This window comes from Salvelinus sp. IW2-2015, linkage group LG23 (genome assembly GCF_002910315.2).
Source record: "Salvelinus sp. IW2-2015 linkage group LG23, ASM291031v2, whole genome shotgun sequence".
Classification (NCBI taxonomy): domain Eukaryota; kingdom Metazoa; phylum Chordata; class Actinopteri; order Salmoniformes; family Salmonidae; genus Salvelinus; species Salvelinus sp. IW2-2015.
Genome location: NC_036863.1, coordinates 31363143 through 31371457, shown reverse-complemented (window position 1 = coordinate 31371457; position 8315 = coordinate 31363143). Strand labels below are relative to the sequence as shown.

The 8315-nt window shown below is 46.8% G+C and overlaps 1 long non-coding RNA gene across 1 annotated transcript; it reads right to left on the bottom strand.

Annotated features, from left to right (window-relative positions):
* Positions 1 to 1260: 1260 nt before the first annotated feature.
* Positions 1261 to 2154, bottom strand: LOC111950715 (uncharacterized). The gene is made up of 3 exons (XR_002875521.2): positions 1996 to 2154; positions 1737 to 1837; positions 1261 to 1632 (listed from the first exon to the last, which is right to left on the bottom strand). It is a non-coding gene; the product is annotated as an uncharacterized lncRNA (long non-coding RNA).
* Positions 2155 to 8315: the final 6161 nt, after the last annotated feature.

Here is an 8315-nt window from a genome sequence, read left to right as displayed (position 1 = left end):
CATTCACCCTATGAATGGCACACATACACAATCCAAGTCTCAATTGTCTCAAGGCTTAAAAATCCTTCGTCAAGCTGTCTCCTACCCTTCATCTACACTGATTGAAGTGGATGTAAAAATTCACATCAATAGGGGATCATAGCATTCACCTGGATTCACTCAGTCTGTCATAGAAAGAGCAGGTGTTCATAATGTTTTGTACACTCAGTGTACAGTGTAGTGATACTGGGTTGTTTTGGTACCATGTCGGTAGATTACAATGATATTCAGTGTTGATGACAAATGATAATGATGGGTGATAGATAGCTCCATGTACTGTAGGGATTACTATTGTTTTATGTGTTTTATCTGCATTTTGTATATTCCATCTGGGACCACGTTGGAAACAAGTTCATTTTGCTTTAATGWGTTATTTTTTTCAAAATAAATCAGTCAATCGATCCATATTTATTGACTGCCGTTGCTATGCAGTATGTGAGTCAAACACTGCTATCTAATCACAAGACAGTACAGACATCCGCTCTTACTCAAGCGCATGTGGCTTTGTGAGCACAGGAAGGCATGTGGGTCTGACAGATAAAGGGTGGTATTTTACAGAAGTATCCAAAGGCAGGTTATTGAACATAATAATAATAGGCATTGTAAAAGCATAGATTGCAAATTAAATATTAATTTGGTGTGTGRTWATATTTGTCCTATTTCACACATTAATTTCACACGTTAATATGCATGTGTGAATTGTAAATGTGCATATACCATCTCTCCCTGAAACACCCTTAGAGTGTGGTCACAGTGTGGTCACAGCCATTATCAGAAGCAACCCTTTGAGCATTTAGGGTTAAGTGCCTTGCTCAAGGGCACGTCGACAGATTTTTCACCTCGTTGGCTCAGGTCTAAGGCTCTAATCGCTAGGATACCTGCCGCCCTATAAATAAGTGATATATCTCCAACTGCTCTATATCTCCCTTAATTGAAAGCAACGTTTTGTTTCATATGAGAAGAAACTCTCCTTTAATTTCTTCCATGATAACCAATTTGTGCTGAGCATTGTAGAGCAATGTGTCATCGCTCACCGTGCCAGTCTGTCACCCAGTGATTACTTGACATCGGTAGTGGGTCAGTCACCCTTATGTACTTAATTTAGGCATACAAAAAGTGCTTAGAAACCTGATGAAAAGTTACCTATAGAAATGCAATCTCTATTCCATTTCTATGTATTTGTCTATACACATCGTCTTTACATATGCTAGGGACCTCAAGTTTACCCAGTACTTATGCAGTATTTAATACAGGGAAAACACATTTGTTACACAGTGTACCAAGTGTCATCATACAAACTTACACGAATACATGAGACATTAGTGACAGTGCAGGATCATGTACACTATCACAGTACATTTTCACACAATCAAATGTTTTGCCTGAGAAAGTCTAACGGGGTAACAGTGAAAGTCACTTGAAGGTTTATGAAGTGATCTTCTTTGAAGTCAGTCTGGTGGGAGATGCTCAGCAGACAAGTGACCCCTCACTTGGGGTATTTGACAAACTGACACCCTGTCATACTGAGTGTCCAACTCAGCTTGTCAAATACACTAAGTGGGGGGCCTTCTCTCACAGTTGCAGARGATGAGCCTGTAGTAAGGAAATAATGGACATTTGTGTAATGTTTAAACATTAAAATATTCCCTGACCAAACATTTACCTCTTGGCTCCAGGTGATGTTTTGTCCTGATTACCTTTTTTTGTTTTGGTGTACTTTACTGTAACCAGTGGAGTATCCAGGACCTCCCACTATCAAATGTTTGTTTAGGGTAGATAACAGTTCCATTGATATTTTCTGTGAAACCACAAATCCAATAGAAACAATAACCAAAGAGCCATTACATTTGGAAATATCAATACATTATACTGTATAATGTATTCCAAAGTTGTACAGATTTGTTATGTCAATTGACTGAATTATCAATAAAACCATGAAACAATATCATGTCATACCTTTGTGACCGGACCTCTAGTTGAAAAGGTGGATGTTTAGTGCATGCCCCAATGATTCCTTCGTCGAGTTCTCTCCTTTGACCAAACAGGGACAGAGACGCTGATGATACTGCGCATCTGACAACACGTCTGATCGTTAATAACTAAGCCTTGACACAAAGAGGAAGCTAAAATGAGGAAGATAGCGTCAAGGCTAGCTAGCAGGAAATATCTGAAACCAAAGTGACAACATGTCATGGTTGTGAAACGCWTCAGTTGGCAGTTTGAAATTTAGTTAAGGCCAATTGCATAGTTTGACAAAGTATTCCATTATTTCAGTCACTTTGTCAATTCAGTTTCAGAGATCCATGCATATAGCGTGGAAAGCYAATTTTATCTCTTGATGAAAGTAAAAGCACACTGTTTATGTTTTTCATTCTCCTGTGTTCACTGTTCAGTCCACAGCTATTGTGACAAACAATAGATTGCTTATTCGTTTGCAGTCATTGAAGTACTATTTGTCAATGCAATGCAATAACATTACAGGGACTCAATACCCTGGTGATAGAGTGTGGGTCGTGTTTGTGTGAACATGTCAGCCATGTCAGATTCAACAACACAAGTCATTTTCTTGGTACTTAATTATACTAAACACAAATATGAACACAACACGTAAAGTGTTGGTCCCATGTTTCATGAGCTGAAATAAAAGATCCCAGAAATGCTCCATATGTTCAAGAAGCTTATTTCTCTCAAATTGTGTGCACAAATTTGTTTACATCCCCGTTAGTGAGCATTTCTCCTTTGCCAAGATAATTCCTCCACCTGACAGGTGTGGCATATCAAGAAGTTGATTGAACAGTGTGATCATTACACAGGTGCACCTTGTGCTGGGGACAATAAAAGGCCACTCTAAAATGTGGAGTTTTGCCACACAACACAATGCCACAGATGTCTCAAGTTTTGAGGGAGCGTGCAATTGGCATGCTAACTGCAGTAATGTTAATTTCTCTACCATAAGCTGCCTCCAACGTGTTTTTAGAGAATTTGGCAGTACGTCCAACCGGCCTCACATCCGCAGACCACATGTAACCACGGCAGCCCAGGACCTCCACATCTGGCTTCTTCACCTGTGGGATCATCTGAGACAAGSCACCCAGACAGCTGATGAAACTGAGGAGTATTTCTCTGTAATAAAGGCCTTTTGCACGGAAAAACAGATTCTGATCGGCTGGGCCTGGGCCTGGCTCCCAAGTGGGTGAGCCTGCCCTCCAAAGCTCACCCATGGCTTCACCCCTGCCKAGTCATGGGAAGAAATCGTCGCATATGTTGCATGTTGCYTTTTATATTATTTGTGTTCAGTATACCGTATAGCAAGCCACGGCCACGTGACTCGCTGTCTGTAGGAGTGAATGGYGTGGTGTACATAAGGAACTGGCCGCACCATGACATTCATGCAAATAATATAATATACACTGAACAAAAATATAAGCACAACATGCAACATTTTTAAAGAWTTTATTGAGTTACAGTRKGTATAAGGAAGTCAGTCAATTGAAATACATTCAATYGGCCCTAATCTATGGATTTCACATGACTGGGAATACAGATATGCATTTGTTGGTCACGGATACCTTTAGTGGCGTGGTTCAGAAAACCAGTCAGTAACTGGTGTGACCACCATTGACTAAAGGGTCTGAATTTTATATTTAACCTTTATTTAACTAGGCAAGTCAGTTAAGAACAAATTCTCATTTACAATGACCGCCTACACTGGCCAAATCCGTACGATTTTGGGCCAATTGTGCGCCGCCCTATGGGACTCCCAATCACAGCCGGTTGTGATACAGCCTGGATTCAAACCAGGGTGTCTGCAGTGGCACCTCTAGCACTGCGATGCAGTGCCTTAGACCTCTGCGCCACTCGGGAGCCCCCTGAATACTTATGTAAATGTAATATTTCAGATTTTATTTTTAATACATTTGCAAAAAAGTCTAAAAACCTGTTTTTGCTTTGTAATTAGGGGGTATTGTGTGTATTTTCTAAATCCATTTTAGAATAAAGTTGTAGCGTAACAAAATGTGAAAATTACTTTCCGAATGCACTGTATATTGAGCCATAGAAGGCCACAATAGCTACAGAATTACCCTGCTTATTATCCTGGTGATTTTTTAAATCAATGATTCCGCAATCATACAACTGTCAAAATTAATGTGTAGTCAGGCACAGGTTAGCAGCTTCCACTGTAGTATCTTTCAGTTGCCTGCTTTTTAACTTATATAATTCCCTTATTTGAGGCGTGTCTACGAAATGGCAAAAATGAATGGCCAACGTTTTAAGCAGCTTCGTCCATGACAACTGAACATTTGTAGGTTTTAATGTGTCAGAGATACATAAATAAACTCACAGCTTCATTTCACAGGGTGTGTGAGTGCGAACAGTCAGTTAACAACTCAAAGAAAAAACACTTCCTCAGAACATTCACTTCCCTCTCTTAAAACACTGACTGTTTGGTTGAAGTAAATACTTAAAGGACAACGCCTCCACTTTTACCATTTGGGTTGTTATAAATTATTTAGTGATGTCCTACACCATTTTAGTGTAATTTTAGGATTTCATGTCTATTGACTGCTTAGTGATGAGCAAAACCAGAAATTGCTTCTCTGTGACATTTTCAAGTAGGATCCCTGAGATGACTAACAAGAAATGTAATTTACAGCTAACTATATAACCCATCTATACAGCTAACTATATAACCCGTCTGTAGTTTTCTGATCAACTCCCTGCTATATGTTTCTCTGGTTGTCTTTGTCTAATAACATGTGTATATTTTTAAACCTATGATATTTATAGCCAGCTTGCTCCAATATTTTTCTGTTGTTCACGGATCAAACTACCATGATTCCATCCAGTTGCAGCTCCGGCAGCAATTGTGTCCTTTCCCAAATAGCCTATATTTTCATATTGAAATGCTTGTAAATGTCATGCTTTTTATTAGTTACAATAGGCCTTCAATGTTGTTGGATGGTTGCTTGGACAGTCGCCGAGGCTGTATTTGTCTGGTATCATTGAAAACACTTTATTTCAGATGCAGCAGGTTTAGCTACTTAGCTAGCTAGCAATGCTAACATGAGCACCAAAGGCAATTAAACAGGCTGAGAGACTAGAATTCCGTAATGACTGGCCTGTAAATTTCATAATAAATGTTGTGTTCTTCTAACAGACCTAGATGTTATTTGGACTGTTTAATACAGTCGCTAAGATGAAACTTGGCTGTTATTAGTGCAAGCACTATTATTTTGAATGTCGCAGTCGGGCTAGCTAGCATGATAACGAGAAGGGAGAGGCTATATGGACACGCATGGTGGCAAAAAAATGTATTTTGTATGTCGAGTTGAGTTGGGATGAACGGATTCAGTTCAGTCAGTCGTTCTCATGAGCCCTCCCCAGGTAGTTTGTTTATGCTTGTGGCTAGAAACTAAAGCGAAACTTTTCAGAATCATTCAGTAATGGTTAGTATTTTCTTTTATATAAAACTGGTAGARGTTAATGCCGTAGTTGTACATTTTCGGTGAAAATCACTACAATAACCCACTAGAGTCGATTGACGCACCAGTCAGTTTAAGCTAGAGATATCTTTTTCTCATTGGATGCGTCTCAATCTACCGCATCAGCCTATGTCACACTTCCGAAAATGAACTTATTTTCTTTGCATTATTCTAGGTCTGACAACACTGCATCTTTTTTGTTATTTTGACCAAGTTGTGTAACGGCAAGCTCCTCTCTTCACGGAGAAGAGAGGGTGTACAGGGATCGGACCAACACGCAGCGTAGCCAGTGCTCAACATGTTTAATTCAAACAAATACTGTGAACACTCAACACATTTCAAAAATAACAAATGTGGCAACCGATACAGCCCTATCTGGTGCAGAGAAAACAGGAAACAACCACCCACAATCCCAACACAAAACAAGCCACCTATATATGATTCCCAATCAGAGACAACACAAACATCTGCCTCTGATTGAGAACCATATTAGGCCAACATAGAAACGGACAAACAGACACACAACATAGAATGCCCACCCAGCTCACGTCCTGACAACACTAAAACAAGCAAAACACATAAGAACTATGGTCAGAAACGTGACAGTACCCTCTCCTGAGGTGCGGACTCCGAACGCACCCCTAAAACTCAAGGGAGGGTCTGGGTGGCATCTGTCTGCGGTGGCAGCTCCGGCGCAGGACGAGGCCACCACTCCACCATTGTCTTTGTCCCCCTCCTTAGCGTCCTTTGGTGGCGACTCCGCCCCCGACCTTGGCCTAGGAACCTTCACAAAGGTCCCCCTAGATTGAGGAGACAGCTCAGGACAGAGAGGTAGCTCAGGACAGAGAGGTAGCTCAGGACAGAGAGGTAGCTCAGGACTGAAGGGCAGCTCCGGACAGAGTGGCAGCTCCGGACAGAGTGGCAGCTCATGACTGGAGGGAGCTCATGACTGGAGGGAGCTCATGACATGGAGGGCAGCTCATGACTGGAGGGCAGCTCATGACTAGAGGGCAGCTCATGACTGAGGGGAGCTCATGACTGGGAGGGAGCCTCATGACTGGAGGGAGCTCATGACTGGAGGCAGCTTCATGACTGGAGGGCAGCTCATGACTGGCGGGCAGCTCCTGACTGGCGGGCGCTCTGGGCTCTGACTGGCGGCGGCTCTGGCGCGCTCCTGACTGGCGGGCGGCTCTGACTGGGCGGGCGGCTCTGGCGGCTCCTGACTGGCGGGCGGCTCTGGCGGCTCGGACTGGCGGGCGGCTCCTGACTGGGCGGCTCGACTGGCGGGTGGTCTGGCGGCTCCTGACTGGCGGGCGGCTCTGGCGGCTCCGGACTGGCGGGCGGCTCCTGACTGGCGGGCGGCTCTGGCGGCTCCGGACTGGCGGGCGGCTCTGGCGGCTTCCGGACTGGCGGGCGGATCTGGCGGCTCCGGACTGGCGGGCGGCTCTGGGGCTCGGACTGGCGGGCGCTCTGGCGGCTCCGGACTGGGCGGGCGGCGCTCTGGCGGCTCCGGACTGGCGGGCCGGCTCTGGCGCTCGGACTGGGGGCCGCTCTGGCGGCTCGGATGGCGGGCGCTCTGGCGGCTCCGGCTGGCGGGCGGCTCTGGCGGCTCCGGACTGGCGGCGGCTTCTGGCGGCTCCGGACTGGCGGGCGGCTCTGACGGCTCGGACAGGCGGGGTCTGACGGTCGGGACAGGCGGGCGGGCTCAGACGGCGCTGGCGGCGGGGCCGGCTCAGACGGCGCTGGGCAGGCGGGCGGCTCAGACGGCGCTGGGCAGGCAGGCGGCTCAGACGGCGCTGGGCAGGCAGCAGCTCAGCGGCTGGCAGGCAGCAGCTCAGACGGCGCTGGGCAGGCAGGCAGTCAGACGGCGCTGGGCAGGCAGCGAGCTCAGACGGCGCTGTGCAGGCAGCCGACTCTTGACCTCCTGAGGCGCAACAGTAGGCCTGGTTTGCGTGGTGCCGGAACTGGTGGTACCGGACTGGAGACAACGCACCTCAAGGCTAGTGCGGGAGCAGGAACAGGGCACACTGGACTCTCGAGGCGCACTATAGGCCTGGTGCGTGGTACCGGAACTGGTAGTAGAGAACTGGGACACGCACCATAGAGAGAGTGCGTGGAGAGAGAACAGAGTTCTGGAGACGCACAGGAAGCCTGGTGCGTGGTGTAGGCACTGGTGGTACTGGGCTGGGGCGGGAAGGTGGCGCCGGATATACCGGACCGTGTAGGCGTACTGGCTCCTTTGAGCACCGAGCCTGCCCAACCTTACCTGGTTGAGTGCTCCCCGTAGCCCGACCAGTGCGGGGAGGTGGAATAACCCGCACTGGGCTGTGCTGGCGAACCGGGGACACCATGCGTAAGGCTGGTGCCATGTATGCCGGCCCGGGGAGACGCACTGGAGACCAGACGCGTTGAGCCGGCTTCATGGCACCTGGCTCAATGCTCACTCTAGCCCGGCCGATACGTGGAGCTGGAATGTACCGCACCGGGCTAAGCACACGTACAGGAGACACCGTGCGCTCTTCCGCATAACACGGTGTCTGCCCGTACTCCCGCTCTCCACGGTAAGCATGGGAAGTGGGCGCAGGTTTCTTACTTGACCTCGCCACACTACCCTTTAGCCTCCCCCCCCCAAGACATTTTTGGGGTTTCTTCACGGGCTTCCTGGCCAGCCGTGTTCCCTCATAACACCGGTTCCCCTTCTCAGCTGCTTTCGCTCTCCTAGCTGCCTCCACCTGTTCCCATGGAAGGTGATCCTTACCAGCCAGGATCTCCTCCCATGTGTAGCAACCCTTT